Genomic DNA, 6000 nt, shown 5'->3' with positions numbered 1-6000 from the left:
GAAGCTTTCATAGATAAATGGTCACAACTAGAGACCATGTCATAAGTGAAATAAATCGAACCTGCATGTGCAAGCACCACATTGTCTCACTAGTGTAAAACCTGAATGAGTGAATTTAAACTCAGAGGTATGATGGACATTGTGAAATGATAGGAACATGCTCAAGGGTAAAGGGCAACTGGGATGTGGGAAAAGATAGGGAAAAGAAGGAGAAATTTTGTATGTATGTATATACAGGATAGTTAACATATTTGGTCTACTCTCTTCTATTTCTTTGCTGAAAGAAACTGTTAATGAGTCCTTGACTGATCAATATTGCATGTCTCTGTTTTTATGAGAAACCACTTTAAGGATATCAATATGTAATAAAACAAGCATTGTTAATTTCCTACCATTTTGTTTGTAACTCTTTATTATCTGTACTGGTATTTTGCTATTTTGTAAATAGTTGTTGGTCTGTTAATGTTTTCCTCCTTTTATTTTTAAAATAAAAAAATAAATAATTATTATAATTCATAAGTGGGAAAATGACTTCTGAAAGGCCACGTGAATCAGGTGCCATGGGTGAGTGTGTCTGAGTCTGGGGACTTATAAGCTTCAATAGGAAAGATACTGTGCAGTACACCAGCCTCATGGTGCAGGATGACAGGAGACAAGGTGTTGTGAACCAAAGTGCATGGCTGTCATCCCTGACATCACTGTGAATATTGAGAGCACTGTCTTGCTGAAGGTCCAGAAGTGCTTCTCAGTAACAACCCCAGCTCTGAGTCTGAAGATGGTGTAATGCACACCTGCAGTGTCATGGTGGCTCTTAGAGGTGTGGATGGCAATGTTTGCATATACTGCATGCTGGACACCTCCCTACAGGGTGAGGTCACGTTTCTGGAAGCTATGGGACCAATGGAAAAAGCTGATTTTCCCTCATGATGGCACCTTCCTCACTCACTGTTATTCCAGCAAAGTGCTTACACTGTTCAGTTCTGCCCACGACTACTCAGAGAATGTTCTTTACGGAAAACATGCAAAAAACCTCTGCCTAGTGTAGTCACTGGGCAATACCCACTTAGTTTCTGGTAGCATGAGTGGGATGGTGTGTGTCCTGACCCAGATTCTGGAGTCCAGACCAAAGAGGCACATTGCCTACAGCACTTTATTGGTCCAGCCTGGCTGGATAATCACTTGTTGATTGAATCTCTCATGAGGCTCTGCCTAGGGAACTATCTCATTGAGGATATTCTTCCTTTGCCATGCCTCTGAGCAAGGAGGTACTATAATTTCACTGCAGCAAAACGTATTCTTTCTAATTATTCCTGTAATATACTTCCTGTCCCTCCCCCACTTTAGGAGGGAAGGGGTCTGTAGTGAATTGATAACTAGTAGTCAACTTATAACCCCCAGCTGAACTGAGTAAGTGTGGCACTGGGTGTGGGAGGCCCACCTGGGGTTTGTTGCCAGCAACATAAGAGGCAGAACTGGAGAAGGAAAAGTTAGGCTGTTGGGAGTTGAAAGGCTGTTGGGAGCTGGTAGAAGCTGTGAGAAGCTGTTAGTTCTCTTGGAGGATCTTGTCATGCTGCCTTTCCTGATGAACTTGGCTGTTTTCATCCTCCAAGGAGCTCAGGATATTGTTGGCACTGAGAATGACTTCAGTTCACTTTGGGGAAGCTCTGGTCCTCACTTTGAGCATTACTTCCTGGCTCTGGATGGGAAGAGGTGCACTTCCAGTGTCCATCAGGAGAAGCTTGCTGTGTTGGCTTCCCTGATGGGAACTTGACCATCCTGATCATCTGAGGAGCTCGGGACCTCACTGTTGCTGAGGATGGCTGTTGTACTTTCTAGGGGAGCTCTGGTTCTTTCTTTGCATGTTGCTTCCTGGCTCCAGTGCAGTTCCCTCAGCCTGCTAGTACATATCCTCATCCTGCTGGCATAGACTTCCTAGATTCTACCCCTGACCTTGGAGTCTTCCCAATGCAGATCTGTGAAACAGGCCTGCGTGAGATATGTCGTGGGCTTTGGGACTCCAGTTGGATTCATGGGAGGCAGTGTTATGAGCTGTAGGTCTTCAGCTGGACTCTGCAGGACATTTCTGTGGGATCCAGGCCCTTGGCTAGTTTCCCTGGTCTTAGTGTGTAGACAGATTTCCTGCACTCTTTTGTCTATCATTTTTTTGGTGACTATTATAAATAAATAATCTTATAAAATATTTGTCCTGTATTATATGTTCCCCTTGCAAAATATCCCCCAAAACCAACACAGGGCCAAAGTGAATACTTCCATCTCTGTAAAGGCTGTTGCTATGTACACACCTAGTTTTGAAAGCCATAGAGAGCACATGAAAAATTTCCATTTGCACATGAAAAATAAAGTGACCATCTAAACAATGTGACCATCTAAAAAATACAACAGACCCTGAAAAGGTAAAACATCCTAGAGACAACAGCCTCTGAAACAGACATCAGTTCCCAGCAGCTCTAGCAGTCAATCAGCGGAGGCTGTGCAGACGAGAGAGACACAGCTCCTGTTTTCCTACCCACACAACGTTTCTGTCTCAGTGAGTGGAAGAAATATTCATCCCAGTTCAACAAAGTCTGCATTCTGCATGCAGCAGATGTCTGTCTCTTCCATAGTATGTGTGAATCACACTGCATGGCGGCCTCCAGGAAGCCACATTCAGAGCAGGCAGGCGGGCACACAGAAACCTTCAGTGTATTACACTGTGAGATTGTTGTGCCTAGTTTTATGAATGTAATCATGGGATTCTTTTAAATGTATCTTAACTGTTGCATGTCTGTGTTCATGGGCTGAAGTACCAACAGCAACATGTCCAGGATTTGGGTGTCCTTGTTAGCTCTAGTGACTCACCTTAACCCACATGTCATCATCATGCTTTGATGTTTTCCACTTTTTCTGTCCCCTATTTTTCCCCAAAAGCAAAATTAATTTAAGGGAAAAATAATGTCACCATAAACTAATCTGTCATAATTTTTCTGTTTCTTTTGTTTTGCAATGTGAAAATGAAATATATAAAGTACTATGATTTGCAGGTTTCTGCATATATGAGAGTCATTGGTACAGAGTACGTAAGGGAATCCCCTCCTCCTTACACTAGCAAAAACTTCAATTTACTTAAGACATTAAGTAGAGGAAGAATTATCTCTTATCTTCCAAAAACTGACACAACAATGTTCCTTATAGAGTCAGCAAATATGCCACAGCCCAATCTAAAAGAGGCTGAAATTGTTCAAAATGTAAAAAAAAAAAATTATGACCTCAATTTTATTTTATTTTTTGCCCCCAATTTTCAATTAATAAATTGGACTGAAGAAGTAGAATTAGCTCAGAGAACATTAACTGTATATTCTCCTTACAATTTTCCCCTAGAAAAGTGAGAAAATGATTTCCTATGAAAAAAGTGGACGATGGACGCATTCCCCAGTTGCAGCAGCACAGCCTCATGGAGGCGTATTCACCACCTTCAGAAGAGTATATCCAGGGTTTCAAAATTGCCACACTTTCTCCCATCCTTCCTCTTTCCAACCGTAAGGCCCAGAGAGGTTCCTCTGTCTGTGTGTCATCATTGCATGCTGTGAATTTATGATGGGGGATGAAGATAATTTCTCTGTTTAGTTCACGGTTCTCCAGGTTAAGAAGCATCACTCTCTGGACTAACATGGATCGTGAAATTTACACACTGTCTGAGTGTGATAATGTGATACACTCAACCTTTGGTGGTTTTGAAGGGGTGAATGCATTTTGCATATTGAAAGGATGTGAATATTATGGCCTGCAGGTGGACTGTGGCAGTCAAGTACAAAAATAGTCACATTTCTTGATCATTCCCTGGCCCCACGTCCATTGAGATCTGACTTTGTAGCTGCTTCTTTACAATGACAGAATTTATTTCTCTGCCCTGTGAGTCTCACTTGCTTTTGAGAACGTCATGCGGTAGCTGGTTCTAAGCCTGCACACAAGAGCTGCTGCATATGTCCATGGTCCTGTTCCTGTCTTCTGCCCTGCTTTGAAGATATGTCTTCCCTCATTTTTGGCAGGTGACGCGCACAGACGAGAGTGATCCCACCCAGTGGTACCAGCAGAGTCACTGGCATCAGACAGCACAATGGTAGCCAACTGGCAACTCACCACAGATGCCTAGGAAGGTCTGTGGAGAAAACTCAGATCACAGAATGGCTCTACTGACCCAAGGGCCCCTGAGCCAAAATAAATGCGTGTTGTTGTTTGCTATTGCAACTCTGTGGTTATTTGCTACCCAGAATTATCACACAGCAAACACCAGATGTTTCCATTAAGGCTGTTTGTGCAGGGAAAATATCTATTGAGGCTCCATGGTCTCAAAACCTGGTTTGAATCCTTATTTTCCCAAAAGCAGTCCTTTCTCAAAATGGTGGACCAGTTACTAAATATCCTTAAGTACAATTTGTTTCGTCTCATGGGAATGAGCACAGCCATAGTATCTGTCTGTTAGAGTTGTTTTGAGACTTGACTATGGTGAAATATCAACTTGCATAGCAAAGTAGTTGACACACAGTACATGCTACATAAATTCTACTTATTCTTATTTTCCTATACTTTTGAAATTGTACACAAGCTGTTTTTGTATAATTATAAAAACTTTTAAACATAATTTAATGTTAAAAGTGTGATGACACATATGCAATATAACAGATATTGTTGAATTTCTACCAACTTGATCAGTGAAACTCCCTATTATTTCTAATGTTTCTTTTTAATTATTTTTTATTCTCCTTAATGGTTTGATTAGTCTTGCATTCTTACATTCTTACATCTGGTAATCTGAGCAACTTCGCTGAAGATAACAATATGTAATATCACAACCACTGTTAATTTTCTATCATCTTGTTTTGAAATTCTGTAGCATTTTTATTGTTTTTGTCCTGTTTTGGTTTTTCGTTGTTGTTGTTGTTGTTTTGTTTTGTTTTCTTTTCTCTTTAAAATAAAGAGTGTTTTACATTAATATTAAAAGCCACATGACATGAGTTAAAATTTAATACTTTAAAAGTACTTTAATAAATGAGAACATGTGATCTATAGAACAACGTAATTATACTCAACTATTTTCTTCCACATTTAACATAAGTGCTGCCAGACTGTAGGTGTTCAGTCAATATGTGTTGGATTGAATCTGTTCATAATAACATGGCAAACGGACTTCCTTTTTTGCTGCCATTGTATTCTGGTTGCAGATATAATTTAATGAAAATTTAACTTTAATTTAATAACCACATTGTCTTACACATGGTGGTCACTCACTAAGCATTTTTCCAATTAAATATGAAATCAAATAGAAAAATATACAAAGGTCAGAGGAAATCAGTAATTAGCTTTTGAGAGGTGAATAGGGTAGAATGAATCATTCAACTCATTTCTATACTTCTTCATAATTGTTATTAAATGATTTATCAGATGGCAGTGTGAAAGGCTATTTACATATGACAATGAACACTAATAATAGTAATCACAATTTGCTAATAATTTGAAGATTAAGCAGCATAACTTAAAAAGTATTCTTTATTTTCATAATATGTATTTTTTCTGGAAAATAATCAATGATGTACTGAATTCCTTTTTTTTTCTTAGTCATACCAGACACTGCATAAGATGATAAACAAAGTAGATGAGTGCATGATTTTATTTCAGGAGGTCGCAACTTAGAGACAAGTATGTCTCTGAGAAAGGTGTCATGTGATATGACCAAATGAAATGGAAATACAAGGTGGAGAGCAATGATATAGGGAGAGAATTTTTCCACTGGACTGGTAATGCTTATTTCATTCTATAATGAAAATTAAGGCTTAACATGTAGAAAAGTGAAGAAAGAAAAAATTTCAAAGACTACTGTATGAGTTAGCAAATATACTTGAAAGTATTTCATTGAAATTTCTTATATAGATACAAGGTTGAAAGTTAGTTGTTATTACTGTTATATTACTGAAATATTTACGAGGACATGATATACATGTGTGT

General features: G+C 39.0%; 1 pseudogene; it reads left to right on the top strand.

Moving 5' to 3' along the window:
* The first annotated feature begins 527 nt into the window (after positions 1 to 527).
* LOC102013317 overlaps positions 528 to 6000 on the top strand; it is a 33185-nt pseudogene continuing 27712 nt past the window's right edge.

This window comes from Chinchilla lanigera, unplaced genomic scaffold (genome assembly GCF_000276665.1).
Source record: "Chinchilla lanigera isolate Chin_1 unplaced genomic scaffold, ChiLan1.0 scaffold00027, whole genome shotgun sequence".
Lineage (NCBI taxonomy): Eukaryota > Metazoa > Chordata > Mammalia > Rodentia > Chinchillidae > Chinchilla > Chinchilla lanigera.
Note: the sequence above shows the minus strand (reverse complement) of the source record. Positions and strands in the feature narration are given on the sequence as shown.